The 20775-nt window shown below is 37.6% G+C and overlaps 1 protein-coding gene across 2 annotated transcripts in view; it reads left to right on the top strand.

Annotated features, from left to right (window-relative positions):
* Positions 1 to 20775, top strand: part of TPST1 (tyrosylprotein sulfotransferase 1) — a 165704-nt gene that overhangs the window by 29336 nt on the left and 115593 nt on the right. The gene's annotated exons all lie outside the window — the stretch shown is intronic.

Raw genomic sequence — 20775 nt, 5'->3', positions numbered from 1 at the left:
GTGCCTTTACTTCTGGCTTGTATAGAATACCAAGCAAAAGATGATCGATTTGGGCCTTATCAGGTCTTTCCTGGGCATGTGCATGCCTTTTAGATACTTAGCAGCTTTTCTAAGTCCTCTATGTACATCTCATTTCTCAGTTTTTCCTTTCAAGTTTTTTGATGAAAAGTATTGTTTGCCTTAACTTTTTGTCACTGCCAACAGCTGTGACATTAAGCAACTGTCTCTGATCATTTTTAACAAAAGCCCTGGGGGTGGGAGGGTTCACATTGATGGGGGTCCTCTGAGTATAAGCCCTGAGTATGAAGCTTTTCCAGTGAGCTGCTGGACAAGTTAGTCCAGAAATGTGGTTTTTGGGGAGCTCCTAACCTCTTCTGACCCCTTAAGCAGCTACTGGAGTGCTGTTTTTCACATCTACCATGTTTGCAGGTTGTTGGTTTCCAAGGCTTCCATAGAGATGGGGAGAGGGGAATTGGGCAAATTAAAATGTCATAAAGCTCTCCATGCTTACCGAAAGTAAGCTATTTTTCCTAAAATGTTTCTTTGATTGTTGCAAGTCTTTGGTTAATTTTTAGATTTTTGAAAATGTTGATTTTGACTCTTGTTGCCAGTGTTCTCATTACTTTTATAGAGGATCAGACTTTTATTTTAGGTCCTTATTTGCCATGCTAGATGTGCTTTCTTCCGCCTTTTCTAAGCATTTATGTGGTAAGGGTTTACGAATTACATTTTAGCAGATTGGTTTACGTCACTGACAAGTCTGAAATAAAGCAATTCTGTTTTTCTAGTTTTATTTGCTATTATTCCCCTATACTCTGGCTGAGCTGATTAATAGTCTCTGAATATGTGCTTTATTCTTCCATTTTAAGGCTTCTTGTTATCTTATTTTCTCTGCTCAAAATTCTCTTTCTTCCCTCAGTCCCACAATGGGAGTCCTGCTTATCTTCTAAGATTTATTCTTTGATGTCATTTCCTCTAGCCTTTTATGAGCCCATACATGTGATCCTTTCTTTAAATTCCCGTATGTCTTTTTTTCATACCTTTTGTGTGACCTTTTTATTATTATATCATGTAATATGTATAGTTTCTTATATATAGCAGTTCATATATACATAGCAGTTCCCCTGCTAAGTTAGTTCTTTGAAGGCAAATGATGAATCATAGTTACTTATATGTTCAAGAAATGTTTGTTTAATTGGAGTGTAGGAGTGAGGTTTTGTAGCAAGAATGTTCCACATTTTAGATATTGTTACTGGGGTCACATTTTATTCATTCATTATTGAACCCAAGGAAATTATCTATTCTGGGAATTATTAATAATTTAAGTAATATATGGCTGTACACAAACATACAATCCTTGAAGAGGTACAAGAACATAAAATGATAAAGGAAAACTTGAATTTTCCCAGTAGAGGTTGTTATAGTTTCTGATTAGAGGTTTGATGCCCAGCTTTTTTTTTTTTCTTCTTAAAGATTTTATTTATTTATTTCACAGAGAGAGAGAGAACAAGCAGGGGGAGCAGTGGAGGGAGAGGGAGAAGCAGAAGGAGAGGGAGGAGCAGACTCCCCACTGAGCAGGGAGCCAGATACAGGGCTCTATCCCAGGAATCTGGGATCGTGACCTGAGCTGAAGGCAGACGCCTAACCGCCTGCACCACTCAGGCGCCCCGATGCCCAGATTTTTATAGAGACCACGGAATTCCAGCTCTGAGTAACTTTCTGTCAGAGGCATAATTTCTCATGACAGAAGTGGAACTTATTTACATGTGAGAATGACTGTGCTAAAGCCAAACTAAACTAATAAAAACCACAGGAAAGGTTGAGCTGATTGCCATGCTAATTTCTGTCCTCCATGTATGTCTGTTATCTCTTAGGACCAGCCCTAGTTCTCCATTCTTAATCCCATCTAGATGATACCTTCAGGGATTAGCAGAAAGTATGTAAATGTGCATATGATGCTTATTAACGCAAATGAAGCACAATGCATGCATGGATTTAGAGTTTTCTTCTAGCATCTAATTAGATCTGAGATGTTGATAATAGCATAATTCAGAAGCTGGGTATATTTTTAAAACCATATGCTTGCTAACGAAAGGCTTGTAGCAATATTACATAGTCTTATATTCACCTAATTTGAACCATACTTGCTACATACATGTCTTTTTGTTCCTGCCAAGCCTAATGCCTGGGCAGCACCATGGAATAGCTGTTGCAGTTTCCGAGTCGACCTGGATTCCAGCTTGATCAATAATTTGCCAAGTACTGATAGACACTTTACATGAGTTATCCTTTCTGAACTTCAGTTTCCTCCTATGTTCAATGATTCTAGGACAGAAATATTACTTTACATTCTGATTTTTGCACTGTGTCTAAGGGATTACAAAAATTAAGATTTGATTCAGTCATCAATGAGAGTGTGAAATAATAGAGGTAGATGAAATAAACTGATCAGTAAACAGAATGGATTAGCAGAACAAGGGTCAGAGGAGAAAAAACAAGAGGTGAATTTTGCAATGTTACTCTTTCTTTTTTTTTTTTTTTTTTTTAAAGATTTTATTTATTTATTCGACAGAGATAGAGACAGCCAGCGAGAGAGGGAACACAAACAGGGGGAGTGGGAGAGGAAGAAGCAGGCTCATAGTGGAGGAGCCTGATGTGGGGCTCGATCCCATAACGCTGGGATCACGCCCTGAGCCGAAGGCAGACGCTTAACCGCTGTGCCACCCAGGCGCCCCGCAATGTTACTCTTTCTGAACATAGTGAAAAACTGTATTTTAACATTGGAAACAGAAGATCAGTATTCTAATCATAGGAAAATGTTAGGTGTCTGAAGTTTTAGTGAGAAAGAGTTTTAGTGAAGTCTCTCGATGCATATTTATTGAGTGCTCCGTATGCAAATATCTTTTATGTTACGTGCTGTGGGGGAAACTGGAAAGATGATATGGTCCCTACCTTCCTAGAACTTACAACTAATTAACTCTCACAGAATCTAGTTACTTTAACTTATTGGCAGTCAAGAAGCCATTGACTTATCAGAAGTCCCTATTTTCAAGAACTTCACAATCCCCTGAAGAAAGGAACAGATTAACCATGTAAGAAGCAGTACGACGTGGGTGAGTACCAGAGTGCTATGAAGGACACCTATGTCATACGAGGCAGAAAGCTGTCAAGAAAACTTCCTAGAAGAGCTCTCATTGAAACTGAATGTTGAAGGATGAGTCAGAGTTATGAGTAAAGAGATGCAAGCCGCACTGGGTGAGTGTGTATGTGTAGGGGAGTGTTGGAGATGGGGAGTGATGAAAGATGAGGCTAAGGGCTAGATCAGGAAGGGCCTAATATGTTGTGTTGAGGATTTTGTTTTGAGGAAGTAGAAGGTCTTGAAAGGTTTTAAGCAGGTGAGTGTCGTGAGTATGTTTACATTTTAGAAAGATCACTTCTTTTTTTTTTTTTTTTTTAAAGATTTTATTTATTTATTCGACAGAGAGACAGCCAGCGAGAGAGGGAACACAAGTAGGTGGAGTGGGAGAGGAAGAAGCAGGCTCATAGCGGAGGAGCCTGATGTGGGGCTCGATCCCATAACGCCGGGATCATGCCCTGAGCCGAAGGCAGACGCTTAACCTCTGTGCCACCCATGCGCCCCGTGCCTTTGCCTTTGAATAATCAGGTTTGAGATGCGGGATACAAGCCTTGGTTGCAAGTACAGTTGAGAGGCATCAGAATATAAGTACAAGGTAGCTATTGATGAAGCAGGGTGAGTGTAGGAATGTGGATGAGCGAACCCAATACCATAAATTAAACAATTGTCACTGTTTTGTGATGTTTGCTTTTGAAGCATATTAAATTTGTGTACATAGTTGAGGCTGTTTTTTCTTTACTATTAGTATCATAAGAGTTAGAAGTTTTGTTAATACTTTAATATTTGTGTGGCTGTTTTCCTGAAGTCTTGGAAAAACTATTTTTTGTACCTGCTATAAATTTTGTACATTCGGTTTAAAAAATCCTATTATAGGGATAATGATTGAAATTGCAAAAATTTTTATGACTTCCAGATTACTTTGTTTTTGTTTATTTGTAGTTCCTTCCTTCATTTTTGACATTTGTTGAACATTTGCTTTGTTTCACTTGACATTGTAGGTATTTCACAGAGGTTTGAGAAGATTTCACTAGATGTTTATTATTTTCTGTATTTTCTTTTATATTTTATCTGATGTTCATGCACTCATTGCATGATAATGAATGTATTTTAATTTGTGCTTTAAAGGAGTTTATAATCTAGTGGGGTAAACTAACCGCAGAACAGTGCATGAATATACAAACCAACGTGTTGTTACCAAGTGCTTGAGGTTACAGAAGTTGGAACAATTGATTTTAGGGGTGAGGGGGATAGGAAAAGAACACTGAGGAGGCGTGTCTAAAACAGAGAAACGGGCATGACATTAGAGGTAGCAACATGAGTGGAGGGCAAGTGTGGAGGTGCCTTGTATGGATGGAGAGTGGTCCTGAATGGGGGCAGGCTGCATGGGAGGAGTGCCGGGAAGGGTGCCACAGGCCCGTGATAGATATAGATATAGATATAGATATAGATATAGATATAGATATAGATATAGATATAGATATAGATATAGATTTTTTTAATTGTCAAAGTATAGTTGACATACAGTGTTGTGCTAGTTTCAAGTGTACAGCACGGTGATTTTTTAAAAATTTTTAATTCCAGTTAGTTAACATACAGTGTTATATTAGTTTCAGGTATACGATATAGTGATTCAGCAATTCCATACATCACTCAGTTCTCATCATGATGAGCTCTTTCCTTCATCCCCATCACCTATTTAATCCATCCTCCAAACCCATCTCCCCTCTGGTAACCATCAGTTTGTTCTCTGTAATTAAGAGTCTTTTTCTTGTTTTATCTCTTTCTTTCTCTCTCATTTTTTCCACAACATAGTGATTTGACAATTCTATGAATTACTCAGTGCTTACAATGATGAGTGTAGTCACCATCCATTACCATACAACGTTATTACAATATTATTGACTATATTCAGTATGTTGTACTTTTTATCTCTGTGACTTATTTATTTTATAAATGAAAGTTTTTCTACCTTCTTAATTCCTTTCACCTGTTTTGCCCATCCCTCCTTTCTAGCAACCACCAGTTCTCTGTATTTATGAGTCTGTTTTTGTTTTTTCATTTGTTGTTTTTTAACATTCTTTGTGTAAGTGAAATTGCATGGTTATTTGTCTTCTTCTGATTTATTTAACTTCAATAATGCCCTCTAGGTCCATCCATGTTGCAAATGGAAAGATCTCATTCTTTTTTCTGACTATTATTACATCATACACACACACACGTACACACACACAGATAATACATACTTGTATGTATGTACCACATCTTTTCCATTCATCTGTTGATAGACTGCTTTCATATTTTGTCCCTTTTAAATAGTGCTACAATAAACTTAGGGGTGTATGTATCTTTTTGAATTAGTGTTTTCATTTTCTGTGGATAAATACCTAGTAGTGGAATTACCAGATTAAATGAGAATCTATTTTTAATTTTTTTGAGGAACCTCCATACTGTTTTCCACAGTGGTTGCCTATTGGTTGCACCTATTTACATTCCCAGTAACAGTGCATGAGGGTTCCCTTTTCTCCACGTCTTCACTAACACTTGTTGTTTCTTGTCTTTTTGGTAATAGCCATTCTTACTGGTGTGAGGTAATATCCCATTGTGGTTTTAGTTTGCGTTTCCATGATGATTAGTCATGTTGAGCATCTTTTATGTGTTTGTTGGCCATCTGTATGTCTTCTTTAGGAAAATGTCTATTCAGGTCCTCTACCCATTTTTTAATTGTTTGTTCTTTTTGGTGTTGAATTGTATAAGTTCTTTTTATATTTTGGGTATTAACCCCTTATAATAAGGGTATTATCCCCGTATTGGGTATATCATCTGCAACTATCTTCTTCCATCCAGTACATTGTCTTTTTGTTTTGTTGATGGTTTCCTTTGTTGTGAAAAAGCTTTTTATTTTGGTGTAGTCCCAGTAGTTTATTTTTGTTTTTGTTTCCCTTACCTGCAGACACGTATTCATAAATATGTTGCTAAGGCTGATGTCCATGAGATTTGTGCTTATGTTTTCTTTTAGATGTTTTATGGTTTCAGGTCTCACATTTAGGTCTTTAATCCATTTTGAGTTTATTTTTATGTATGGTGTAAGAAAGTGATTCAGTTTTATTCATTCGCAGGTAGCTGTCCAGTTTTCCCATCACCATTTATTGAAGACACTGTCTTTTCCCCATTGTATATTCTTGCCTCTTTGTCATAGATTAATTGACCATGTAAGCACAGTTTTATTTCTGGGCTCTCTATCCTGTTGCATTCAGATCTGTATGCAGATCCATGTGTCTGTTTTGTGCCAGGACCATACTGTTTTGATTAGTATAGCTTTTTTTTTTTTTTAAAGATTTTTATTTATTATTTGACAGAGACAGACAGCCAGGGAGAGAGAACACAAGCAGGGGGAGTGGGAGAGGAAGAAGCAGGCTTCCAGCGGAGGAGACTGATGTGGGGCTCGATCCCGGAATGCCGGGAATCACGCCCTGAGCCGAAGGCAGATGCTTAACGACTGTGCCACCCAGGCGCCCCTGATTAGTATAGCTTTGTAGTATACCTTCAAATCTGAGATTTGTGATACCTCCAGCTTTGTTCTTCCTCAAGGCTGCTTTATCTTTTTGGGTTATTTGTGGTTCCATATGAATTTTGAGATTGTTCTAGTTCAGTGAAATATACTATTAGTATTTTGATAAGGATTAAATCTATAGATTGCTTTAGGTAGTATGGACATTTTAGCAATATTAATTCTTCCAGTCCATGAGCATAGTTGTGTCTTTATGTTTGTTTGTATTGTCTTCTGTTTCTTTCATCAATGTCTTACAGTTTATAGAGTATAGGTCTTTCACTTCCTTGGGTAAATTTACATCTAGATAATTTATTCTTTTTGGTGCAATTGAAAATGAGATTATTTTCTCTTTCTACTAACTGTTGTTAGTGTACAGAGATGCAGCAGATTATGTGTATTAGTTTTATATTCTGCAACTTTACTGAATTCCTTTTTTGGTTCTTACAGTTTTTTGAGGGAGTTGTTAGGGTTTTCTATATTGAGAAATGTCTGCAATGGTGACAGTATTGTATCTTTCTCACCAATTTGAATTCCTTTTATTTATTTTTCATATCTGATTGCTGTGGCTAGGACTTCCAGTACTATGTTGGATAAAAGTGATGAGAGTGGAAATCTTTGTTTTGTTCCTGATCTTAGGAGAAAACTCTCGGTTTTTCACCATTGAGTATGATGTTAGCTATGGGTTTTTCACTTATGGCCTTTGTGGTATGTTGTGGTATGTTCCCTGTAGATCCACTTTTATGTTGTGGTATGTTCCCTGTAGATCCACTTTGTTGAGAGTTTTCATCATTAATGGATGTTGTATTTTGTCAAATGCTTTTTCTGAATCTGTTGACATGATGATATGGTTTTTATCCTTTCTCTTGTTAATGTATCACATTTTAAATTTTTTTTTTTAAGATTTTATTTATTTGACAGAGAGAGAGCACAGCACGGGAGAGTGGCAGGCAGAGGGAGAGGGAGAAGCAGGCTTTCCACTCAGCAGGGAGCCCGATGTCGGGCTCAGTTCCAGGACCCTGGGATCATGACCCAAGCCAAAGGCAGACACTTAACCCACTGAACTACCCGGGCAACTACATTTTTGAATTGAACCATTCTACATCCCATTTGAGTGTGGTGAATGATTTTTTTACTGTGTTGTTGAATTTAGTTTGCTTAAACATTATTGACGATATTTGCATCTATGTTCACTAGAGGTATTGGCATATAGTTTTCTTTTCCTGTAGTGTCTTTGTCTGGTTTTGGGTCTGGGTAATGTTGGCCTTGTAGGGTGTATTTGGGAGTTTTCCTCCCTCTTCTGTTTTTGGAATAGTTTGAGAAGAATAGGTATTAAGTCTTCTTTAAGTGTTTGGTAGATTTCACCAGTGAAACCATCTGGCCTTGGACTTTGTTTGGTGGGAGTTTCTGATTACTGATTCGGTTTTGTTATTATAAATGATGTGTTCAAATTTTCTACTTCTTCATCATTCAGTTTTGGAAGATTGTATGTTTCTAGGAACTTATCCGTTTCTTCTAGGTGGTTTTGTTGGTATATAATTTTTCATAGTAATTTCTTAGAATCCTTTCTGTGGTGTTGGTTGTTATTTCTCCTCTTTCATTTCTCATTTTATGTATATGAGTTCTTTCTCTTTTTTTATTTGAAGAGTCTGGCTAAAGGTTTATCAATTTTGCTTACCTTTTCAGAGAACCAGCTCTTGGTTTCATTGATCTTTTGTGGGCTTTTTGTCTTGATTTAATTAATTTTGCTGTGATTATTTCCTTCCTCATATTAACTTTGGGCTTTGTTTGTTCTTTTTCTTCCTAATTCTTTAGGTGTAAGTTTTGATTGTTTGAGATTTTTCTTGTTTCTTGAGGTAGGCCTGTATTGCTGTACATTTCCTTCTTAGAATTGCTTTTGCTGTGTTCCAAAGTTTTGGATCATTGTGTTTCCATTTTATTTGTCTCCATGTATTTTTTATTTCCTCTGATTTCTTCATTGACCTATTGGTTGTTTAGTAGATGTTGTTAAGCCACCATGTGGTTGTGTTTTTTTTCTAGTTCTTTTCTTGTGGAATGGTTAGCCTACGATGACTCTCTGATTTACAGATCTGAGGAGTTTAGAATTTGGCAACTTAAACTTTCTATTTTGTTTTACTTCATTTTAACCATTTATTATGAAAATTTTCAATCATAACCAAAAATAGAGAAAATGAGTTCTCAAGTACTCATCACTCAGCTTTAGTAGTTATTAACTCATAGCCATCTAATTTTGTATATAACTCCCCTCCCCACTCTTATATCTGCTGTCGGATATTTTTGAAGCAATTCCCAGACATCATTTTATTTCACTTGAACCATTGAAAATGCTGTGTTTGAGTTTCACCTGTGCTTTTGTGTCTATTTATGTCATAGACATTAGGTCCAGTTCTTTGTATTTGACTAGGTCTTTTCCCTCTTGACCATGGGGTTTATTGAAAACAAAATCTGCTCTTTAAAGAAGATGGATTCCAGTATTCTTCCCAAAGATCATCAGCTGTGTATACCATATTCTTTTTGCCATTTTCCATTTGTTGTCAGTGGTTCTAGCGGCAGACCCCAATATATGGCAAGAAAAAGGTGTTCCCATTTTGGTACTCAATGAGCTGACATAAGAATTGGTCTTGGAACAGTGGTCTGTTTACTGGAAGTTCTGCAGAATGGCAAAGCTGTAATTTACATTAACCCCTGGACACATATTAATTGGCAGGTTTAAAGGCATGATGTAATTATGTTTCCTTTTGCTAAAAAACTTAGAGAATAGAGAAACCCACTATGAAACAGACTTTAGACAGCAGGCCATGTGGCATTGGCTGTTGCTGCTTGCTATATTGGTTAATATCATGAATAGGCATAAGCAGAAAGTAGCTAACAAGTAATATTGTAAGGAAAGTTTTTAGGGGATCATTAATATATCTTTTCCTAGGACATTTGCTCATCATCTCTTTGGACCTAGCACACGGCCATTTTCCTGATCATAAAAGCAGGGTGTGACGTATGTGCTCATGAGTGCTCCTGCCTGGGCCTGTGTGTGTGCACTGAGTGTTTGGTGCAGCCTTTCTGACTACTGACCTCTATACCCCTACTTCTGTTGACTGATAACTGTTTTTGATTCGAAATCTTTATAAAATTTGTAAAGATCTAAGTAGGGAAGCATAATGTCAACACTGTTTTTTCTCTAGGGAGTCTTTCATTTCTGGGAGTCTTTCATTTGGCTTGCCGAGAAACAGTGGTCCTATTAATAGTGATTTCTCAGATATGTTTGTTGCAGTGTTTAATGCTTTTTCTTTCCTCCAGAGATAAAAACGAGACTGAACTTTTTGGTGTTCTTCTCTAGCTCAGCCTCGGCTCTGTAAATGTCCCAGTTGAGAAAATACTGATACTGCTTGTTTGAAAATTAGCGAAATAGAGTTTTAGGTAATGGACAAAGGCCTGTGTGTGTGGGTGCACGTGCAGGTGCTTTTGTGTGTCTTTGTGTGTGTGTGTGTGTATGTGCATGTGCATAGTGGTTGAATATATAAGGGTAATGGTCAGACCAGCTTTTGCTGTACTTTCTACTTAAATTATAGGGCTACTTTTTTAAAAAAAAGAATGAAGAGAATTCATATCAGGGTGTGAGTAGAGACCTCATTTCCCCAGCGTCTCTCTTCTAGAGCAATGTACTTCCCAGTTCAGTTGGTTTACCGATGCTTTCTGAAGACTCAGTGTACAACGTGTGACCTCATGCTCTGTTATGCGTGCTGTGGTAGGGGATGAAACCTAGACAAGGACTCTGAATTTCTGAGCTTAAAATTTTCTGGAGTAAATAAAATATACATGATAAAATTAAAAGCGACCTTTGAAGAGAATGTTTCCGGGAAAGCCAAAATCTCTTTCTTTTCAATTTTAATAATCCTTACAAGGTCTTTCAAACATCTTGAAGGGGATAAAGAACATACTTTTTTCTCCCTAATGTGTTGGGGAAGACAATATTTGATTTAAAATACAACAAAAATGAAAATTTGAAAAAAATCCAAATTGTGATGACACAGTTATCAAGTATGCTTGGATATGTAGCATTATCCCTTCATTTTAGTCCTTATGAAACTTCTAATTTAAGAGTTGTCTTTTCAATTACTTTGAACAATAAGATATATTGTCCTGACCTCTGTCAGTGTTATTTTTGATGCCTATAGAGATTTCTTGACAAAATCAGTAGAAAAAGAGAAATTTAACACAGATTTAGTGTTGGATGTCTTAAGCCTTTTCAAGACTATTTTGAAAAACAATACTGGGCGGTGAGCAGAGGAATGATGTGTTCTGACTAAATTTAAAAAGATCCCTCTGGCTACTGAGTTGAGAATAGTCTCTAGGGGACAGGAGTAGAAGTAAGGATACCTTTCCATACTCTTGCTAAGAGATGCTGGTGGTGCAAATGAAGTGTTGAGAAGTGGTCGGATTGTGACTGTATTTTGAGGATAGAGCCAACAGATTTTTTAAAAATCAGATTTGGATGTAGGGTATGAGAAGGATATGAATCAAATATTTATTAAATGCTTTAAAATCAAGCATATCCCACACTCAATATTCCACACGCTTTGACCTAGCAATTCCTCTTTTAAAAATTTAGCTTAAGAAAATAATTACATGTGCAAAGATGTTTGTTTATACGAGAATATTTATCACGGTGTTATTCATAGTCATGAAAGCTTAAAAACAAGTAAATAATAACAGAGAATTGAACAGATAAATGTTGATAGATCTGTAAGCAGAAAGAGTTAGGGGCCCCCAGAAAAATAAAGATATAACCTTTGTGATACTGAGAGGCCATTTTAAACCCCCAGCCATTCCCCTGACCCATGATCTGTGCCCTACTTGCCCAAGCACACTTCTTGCAGAACTTTTTTGGAGATCAGAATTACAAAGAAATGCAAAACCCTAAGTAGTTAAGTTTTTTTGTTTTGTTTTGTTTTGTTTTTTTAAGATTTATGTATTTTGGAGAGAGAGCTAGCACAAGTGGAAGGGCAGAGGGAGAAGGGAAGAGACTCTCAAGCTGACTCCACGCTGAGCTCAGAGCCCAGGCAGGGCTCGGTCTCACGACCCTGAGATCATGACCTGAACCAAAATCAAGAGATGTCACTTAACTAACTGTGCCACCCAGGCCACCCCAGTAGTTAAGAATTTTAAGGGAACAAAGGGAATGCAAAAACTTAAGTCTCTACCAGGCCAGGAAATAGCCTAACCATATCAGAGACAATAAATCAGTGGTACAAAATTCCAGTGCTGTTTCATAAGCAAGCGAAGCCCTGCATTCCTTTCCTGAGATAAGGAGCCCCAAGCCCCATCCAGTTTATACAAGTTCTCAGAGCATGCGCATAGCCCCTTTGACAGTTACCTCTGCTTCCTTGTAATGTTAACGTCTCCATCCTAGGAGGAGCACCAGCTTCAATAACATAACAGAGGATGTATGTATAGGCCTGTTTTCTAAGTAAGAGAGTACCCACATTTATATGTGATGACAGAGCTTCCCTTTCTGAATATTTGTTCTAACCCTAAATAAAAGGAACCCACTCACCCCTACTCAGGGATTCACTGCTTTGGAAGTTATTCTTCATGATCTCCTTATTTGCTGCAAATAGTTTCTCTGACAACTCCACTTTTGGTGTAGTCTCTACCTTTAACTTACCGAGGAGCAGACTCAGATTAGTTTGGTTATAGATCCTTTCAGTAAAGTATTATGCAGCCATTGAGATGCTTTTATAAGTATGTTTCTAGACACAGAAATATGTTGATATATTTACAGTTTTTGGCTTTTTATGTATTTTACTGAGAATTTGGGATATTTTAATGTGAAGTTATCAGATACTGTTGGTTGCTACTATAGCAACTTAGTGGTTTTGTCATGTTAGCTTTTGGTTGGTGAACATTTTGTATCTGATATATGCTTGGGGAAGATTTGGTTTATTAATATCTTGTTTTGTGCAATTGAATTTTAAATTGTTGCTCAAGTAATTTTTGAAAGAAGACTCATTTATCACATAGTGAAGTCAGAAGTTGGTAAGTTAAATGTAATTTACAAGACATATAGTACTAAATTTTACCAAAAAGCTTTGCCATTTTCAAGTGATTTCTTAGTGATTACTGCTCTTCTCTCATACAACATGCATTATGCATCTGCCACCCTACAAACAAATGAAATGTGCTAGAGGAATCATTCCTGTATAACTATCTAAAATGAAACCAACCATTATTAGAGTTAATTGCTTCCCTAAGAGCACTTCTCTTTGCTTCACTAAGTAAGTTTTGTTTGCATTGTTCAGATTTATTATTATTTTTTATTTTATTTTATTTTTTTAATGATTTTTTATTATATTATGTTAGTCACCATACAGTGCATTGTTCAAATTTAAATGAATTTTTATTTAATCTCAGGGTTCATAAAATGGAAAACATGAGATAATTTTTCTGGGATCATTTCTTTGCTCTTCTCAGTAAAATCCATTATTTATTTAATGTATACCTATTACCACTGAATTTATCAACACTAAATAATATTTGATCAGAAGCATTAATTGGAAGATTCAGAATCATAAACTCTCCTGTTTTTGATCTTCAGTCATCTTTTTTCCCCGTCCCCCACATTTCCTCTCAGATTTCTCTTGATTAATTTTTTTTGTTTTAAAGATTATCATCCAGTAATATAGACTTTTTATTTTAGTGCATAGTTCTGTGAATTTTAATACATATATTGATTTGTGGAACAGCTACCACAGTCAGGACACAGAATAATTCCATCATCCCAGAAAACTTTATTGTATTATATCCTTTTAAAGTTACAGTCTTCTGGGGGCTCTTGGTGGCTCAGTCAGTTCAGCGTTGGCTTTTGGCTCAGGTCATGATCCCAGGGTACTGGGATCGGCCTGGCATTGGGCTCCCTGCTCAGTGGGGAGTCTAGTTGTCCCTCTCCCTCTTGTTCCTCCCACCCTGCTCATGCTCTCTCTCTCACTCACTCTCTTTCTCAAATAAATAAATAAATAAATAAATAAATAAATAAAATCTTAAAAAAAAATAATGTCACAGGCTTCTGGCATCCAGTGAGCTGTTGTTTTGCCTTTTTTTTCTTTTTTTTAAAGATTTTATTTATTTATTTGACAGAGAGAGAGAGACAGCCAATGAGAGAGGGAGCACAAGCAGGGGGAGTGGGAGAGGAAGAAGAAGCAGGCTCCCAGCAGAGCAGGGAGCCCAATGTGGGGCTCCATCCCAGGACCCTGGGATCATGACCCGAGCCGAAGGCAGATGCTTCACTGACTGAGCCACCCAGGCGCCCCTGTTTTGCCTTTTTGAGACTATTTTATGAATAGAATTATTTTGAGACTGGCTTCTTTCATTCAGTATACATACTGTCTTTGGGATTCATCCAAGTTGTTGTGTGTATCAAGAGTTTGTTCCTTTTTATTGCTGAGTAGTATTCCAGCAATGGATTTACCGTAGTTTATCCAGTTTACACATTGAGGGACATTGTGTTTGTTTTTAGTTTTTGGTGATTATGGATGGAGCTGCTATAGACATTCATGTGCAGGTTTTGTGTAAACATAGATTTCATTTCTCTAGGATAAATGCTCAGGAATACAGTTAATGGATTGTATGGTAAGTATATGTTTACATTATTAGACTCTACCAAACCCTTTGTCAGATGTGGCATTGTGCGTTCCCAGAAATGTCTGAGTCCAGTTACTCCTCATGCTCATCAGCACTTGATATTGTCAGTGTTTTTGTATTTTAGCCATTCAAGTAAGTGCATAGTGGTGTTGTTTTTTTTTAACACAATATTATTGAAGTGTAACCACATACCAAAAAATTCTCCACAATCTAGGTTTCAAAAAGAAACTGTGTAGTAGTCACTTTCATCTTCCCTTTCCCTTTAGCCCCAGGCAACTACTAATTTTTCTGTCTGTATAGATTTGCCTGTTTTGGACATTCATATAAATGGAATCATGTGATCATTTATGAGTTGCTTTTAATCAGTTAGCATAATATTTTCAAGGTTTGTCTATATCAAATCGTGTATCAGTACTTCAGTCCTTTTATGGCTGAATAATACTCTGTTGTTTGGATATACCATATTTTGTTTATACATTTGTCAGTTGGTGGACATTTGGGTTGTTGCTATTTTTTAGCTATAAATAATGATGCTGTGGCACAAGTTTTTCTGTGAGCACATGTTTTTAGTTCACTTGGGTAGAATTGCTGGATCATACGTTAGTTCTGCATTTAACCTTTTGAGGAACTGCCATACTTTTCTAAATTGGCTGCACCATTTTACAGTCCCACCCACTAGCAGTATATGAGCAGTATATATTCCAGTTTCTCCACATCTTCATCAATACTTGTTATTATCTTTGTTTTTGATTGTGGCCATCTAGTGGGTGTGAAGTGGTTTTAATTTGCATTTTCCTGAAGAAGAAGAATATTGAACATCTCCTGTGCGTGTTAACCATTTATATATCTTCTTTGGAGAAATGTCTATAGAGATTTTTGCCCATTTTTAAAATTGGGTTATTTGTGTTTATTGTTGAATTATAAAAGTTCTTTATATATTCTGGCTATGAGTCCTTTATCAGATATATGATTTGTAAATATTTTCTCCCATTCTTTGATTTATCTTTCAGGATGATGTTCTTTGGAGCACGAATGTGTTTAATTTTGATGAAGTCTAATTCAACTGTTTTTAATTTGTTTCTTGTACTTTTGGTCTTGTATCTAAGAAATTGTGGCCACAAAGATTTACACTTCTGTAATCTTAGAGTTTTATAGTTTTAGCTCAGACATGTAAGTCTCTAGCTCATTTTGTCTGAAGTTTTGTGAGCCAGGTATTCAGCTTCATTCTTTTACATGTGGATATCCAGTTGTCCCTGTACCATTTGTTGAAAAGGGTGTTCCTTCCTCACTCATTTGTCTCAGTATGCTGTCAAAAATGAGTTGACCACATCAGAAGATGCTCCACATCACTCATGATCAGGGAATTTCAAATCAAAACTACAATGAGATATCACACCACACCTGTCAGAATGGTTAAAATAAAAAAATATGTGAAAACAAGAAGTGTTGTCAAGGGTGTGGACAGAAAGGAGCCCTATGCACTGTTGGTGGGAATGCAAACTGGTGCAGCCACTGCAGAAAACAGTATGGATGTTCCTCAAAAAGTTAAAAATAGAACTGCCATAGGACCTAGTAATCTCACTACTGGGCACTTAATCCCAAATTACAAAAACAAAACAAAACAATTCAAAGGGATACATGCACCCCTATGTTTATAGCAGCATTATTTACCGTAGCCAAGATAGGAAGGCAGCCCAATGGCCATCAGTAGATGAACGGATAAAGAAATGGTATGTGTGTGTGTATACACACACACACACACACACACACACACACACACACACTGGAATATTACTCAGCCATAAAGAACGAGATATTGCCTTTTGCAACAACATGGATGGAGCTAGAGGGTATAATGCTAAGTAAGATAAGTCAGAGAAAGACAGATACCATATGATTTCACTCATGTGTAACTTAAGAAACAAATCAAATGAACAAAGGAAAAAAGAGAGAGAGAAACAAACCAAGAAACAGATTCTTAACTACAGAGAACACACTGATGGTTACCAGAGTGGGTGGGGGATGTGTGAAATACGTGATGGGGCTTAAAGAGTGCACTTGCCATGATGAGCACTGAGCAATGTGTAGAATTGTTGAATCACTATATTGTACATTTGAAACTAATATAACACTGTGTTAACTATACTGGAATTAAAATTAAAAACTTAATGCAAAAAAAGAAAACTCACTTGACCAAAAATGTAAAGGTGTATTTCTGGATTTGTAATGCTATTCCATTCATTTGTATGCTTGTTTTTATGCCCGTGCTGCATTGTCTTCATTACTGTAGCTTTGTAGTAAGTTTTGAGATTGGGAATTGTGAATATTCCAGCATTGTTCTTTTTCAAGATCGTTTTGGCCAGAATGAGATTGTATAAACCTAAAATAGAATTAGTAACTCCCTGCTTAAAGTCTTTAAATCAGTCACATCTGATTGCATCTGTCATAAAATTTCACATCCCTAAACTGATCCACAAGATTTATGGTCTGACCACTGCCCATCTTTCCAGTTGCATTATTCACCCACTTTTTCTCTTGCTTTACCCTGCTCCTTAAGAGCTTTAAAATGGCTTTCCATTGGAGGACTTTTGTGTATCCACTTGCTTTTGCTTAGAATGTTCTTCCCTTCACTTTACCTAATTCTTATTCGCTGTTCAGATCTCTACCTAAATGTCATTTTTTAAAGATAGTCTCTCCTTCTTATTTGAAAAGATTTTATTTATTTATTTTTGTGAGAAGGAAAGAGAGAGAGAGAGCGCACGTGTGTGCACGCACACACACATACACACAAGCAAGTGGGGGAAGGGATAGAGGGAGAAGCAGACTCCCTGCTGAGCAGGGAACCCCATGCAGGACTCAGTCCCAGGACCCTGGGATCATGACCTGAGCCAAAGGCAGACACTTCACTGACTGAGCCACCCGGGCACTCCTGTCCCTATTATTTAAAAAATGTCTTTCTTTTCTCACTTAGAAGAGTAACAAACGTTCATTATAGCAAGTTTGAAAAATAAAGAATGGTGACTACTAGGAAACCAGAGGATAAGCATTTAGTGTGATAGAGACATCTGATGCCAGGTTGTTATTTGATCCTTTGGTCCTTATTTCCTTTGAAAGTCTACAGAAGTATTCTCTTCACATTTGAGATTGAAGGATATTTGAAATTGCCAAAATGTGTCCAGATTGGGTTTATTGTCATTTATTTTGCTTAAAAATGTTGGTCCTTACATCTACAGAAAGTTTTTTTCCATTTCAGCAATGTTTTCTTCATTTGTGTTTGTAATATAATTTTCGACCAAAATGTTGTTATTCTAGTAACATTCAAAATGTTACTATTCTATTATTCTTAATTTTCCATTCTATGTATTACTCTCTTTTCTTTCCATTGTTTTCTTTTCTTACCACCTGCCCCTTTTTAAATTGAATACTGGTAGAACATCTTAAGCATTTCTTTTATATCATGGATACAGTTTTCTGTATAGATATTTCAATGTTATGTTGCTACCAATGTTCTTTTTTGTGTTTTTGTTTTAGAGCGCAGGGGTGGGGGGAGGAGGGGCAGAGGGAGAGGGAGAGAGAATCTTAAACAGGCTCCACACCCAGAGCGCAGCCAGTGCAGGGCTCGATCTCACGACCCTGGGATCATGACCTGAGCCGAAATCAGGAGTCAGACACTTAGGGGCGCCTGGGTGGCTCAGTCGTTAAGCATCTGCCTTTGGCTCAGGTCATGATCCCAGGGTCCTGGGGTCAAGCCCCACATTAGGCTCCCTGCTCGGCGGGACGCCTGCTTCTCCCTCTCCCACTCCCCCTGCTTGTGTTCCCTCTCTCGCTGTCTCTCTCTCTGTCAAATAAATAAATAAATAAAATCTTAAAAAAAAAAAAAAGAGTGGGACACTTAACCGACTGATTCACCCAGGTGCCCCACTTCCAATGTTCTTAATCATTGCTTTTTTCTTTGCAGTCTTTTCTTATTAAGCTGATCCTTTAATCTCAACCTATTCGCACTTGGTGGTTCTTTGATGTAGCTTTACAGTACAGTACATTGCCTGGCATAGTAATATGTGTTCAGATATGCAGCTAAAAGAATGAATACACGAGTAGACAAAAACCAGATCTTGGTGTATCCTACTAAGATTATCAAAGATAAGACTATCAACGATAAGACTATCAAAATATTTTTCTAGGAAAGTTTTCTTAAAAAAAAAAAAAAAAGAAAACCAAAAAACCCCAGCTGTGTTGAGGTATAACTTATATACGATAAGATTTCCCATTGTAAGTGTCCAATTCAGTGATTTTTAGTGGATTTTATAGAGTCGTGTAGCTGTCACAACAGTCCAGTTTTAGAACATTTCCATTACTGCAGAAAGTCACTTCGTGCCTATTTGTCATTAAATTCCTGCTTCCACCCTCTGCTTTCTGTCTCTAAATTTGCCTTGTATGGACATTTCATATAAATGTATGCTGATAGAGCTGGTCATAGATACACACACACACACACACACACACACACACACACACTTAAAATTGTTTTTATTTTTAAGCATGGCTTTCTAGGGGTTGCCTTCCTGGCAGCATAGCTTAATGGACAGTGGTTGTGCTCAAACGTCTTTTTTTTTTTTTTTAAAGATTTTATTTATTTATTTGACAGAGATAGAGACAGCCAGCGAGAGAGGGAACACAAGCAGGGGGAGTGGGAGAGGAAGAAGCAGGCTCACAGCGGAGGAGCCTGACGTGGGGCTCGATCCCATAACACCGGGATCACGCCCTGAGCTGAAGGCAGACGCTTAACCGCTGTGCCACCCAGGCGCCCCTGTGCTCAAACGTCTTAAAGACAGTACGACTTTTCCTCTGCCAGTGGATCTGCATGTGGGTAGAGGAGCACATTCAAAGTTCAGGGCATTTTCAAATCTGCACTGGTGTTTACTTTCCTCTTATTCCTTTCATGTCCCTTCTTTTTTTTTTTAATGTTTTTTTATTATATTATGTTAGTCACCATACAGTTCATGTCCCTTCTTTGCCTCCGTGCACCTCTGAGTTGGCATTGAGCTTGCCAGTTCGTCCTTCTTGCTCACCTGCTACCTGGCACATCACTTACACTGAGAGCACAGCTGAGCGTGTGTTACTCACCTCTCCAAACTGAGTGCTCTCCCTTTGATCCTGGCAGCAAAGCCACCGGTCTTTATAGTTTGCCCTGCCTTGCCCTGCTCTGCGGAACCTCTGTCCTGCTGAGTGGGTGGATGGTGGAGTGGGAATAGTCTTCGGCAAGAATGCCACAGACTTTCATTGTTCTTACTCAACATTTAGCAGTTTTCAAGCCTAAATGCTACTTAGGTTGTTTTATTCCTTTGGCTGATTTCCAGAGGACTGCAAGGGTTGTCCTTTTCATCCTGCTTTTAATTGGTTTTGGGGGAGAATTGCCTACCTTCTCACTAGTCCATAGCGCGATATTCTGCCTCTTGGAAGGTGTTCTTTTTTTAGTATAGCTAGTCATTTCCCCAGGTGTACTTACTATTAGTCAGGAGACATATGAAAGGGAGAAATTTTAAGGAATTAGCTCCTGTGATTGAGGTGCTGGCATTTTTAAAATCCATAGAGCAGTCTAGCAGATAAGAGTTGATGTTAACCTTCAGTCCAAATTCTGCAGGGTAGAAGGCTGGAAATTGAGGTAGAGTTTCCATGTTGCTGTCTTGAAGATAATTCCTTTTTCTTCAGGAAACCTGTCTTTTCTCTTAAGGACTTCAGTTGTTGAACGAGGCCTATTCATATTATGAAGGATAGTCTGCTTTAATCAGAGTCTGTTGATTCACTTTTTTATTCAATTGTTAATCATATCTAAAAAATGGCTTCCCAGCAACATCGAGACCAAACCAGTGTTTGGTGTTTGACAAACACTGCGCTCTATAGCCTACCCAAGTTGACGCATAAAATTAACCATCACACCTCCTCACTGAGGGTTCAGGGTACATTGTTTTAGTCTAGGTGTTGTCTGATGGCTGTGTGCTTCACTGTGTGTATCCTTGCTCTGCAGCTAAACTAGCGTTTCCATAATAGGCGCGTTTTACAGTTACATATAATATGTATATTTTACGTAGTAGATATGTTTTACATACATGCCTTTGCTTCTGCACATCCACATCTTTGGTCATGTCTGTCTTCAGCTTAGAAAACTGTGTGTCTAAATCTTACCTGTCCTTCTGAAGACTAGATCACAGACACACATGCATCCTTGTCTTCGCACACTGTTCACCAGCTCTCCTGAACAACTGGTCACCTAAATATGCGCTGTTCTGTCATGTCATCGTGCACAGGAACTCGCACACAAGTTCCTGCTGCTTAGACTACCCCTCCCCCTTATTTTCTAGGAGGCTTTTATAGCTTCCTCTGGCAGACTTACGTGCTTCTTTTCATTATACTCTCATTGTCCCATTGGCTCATTTCT

This window comes from Ursus americanus, chromosome 2 (genome assembly GCF_024610735.1).
Source record: "Ursus americanus isolate L20-20 chromosome 2, mUrsAme1.1.p, whole genome shotgun sequence".
Classification (NCBI taxonomy): Eukaryota; Metazoa; Chordata; class Mammalia; order Carnivora; family Ursidae; genus Ursus; species Ursus americanus.
This window is presented reverse-complemented; position numbering and strand designations above follow the sequence as displayed.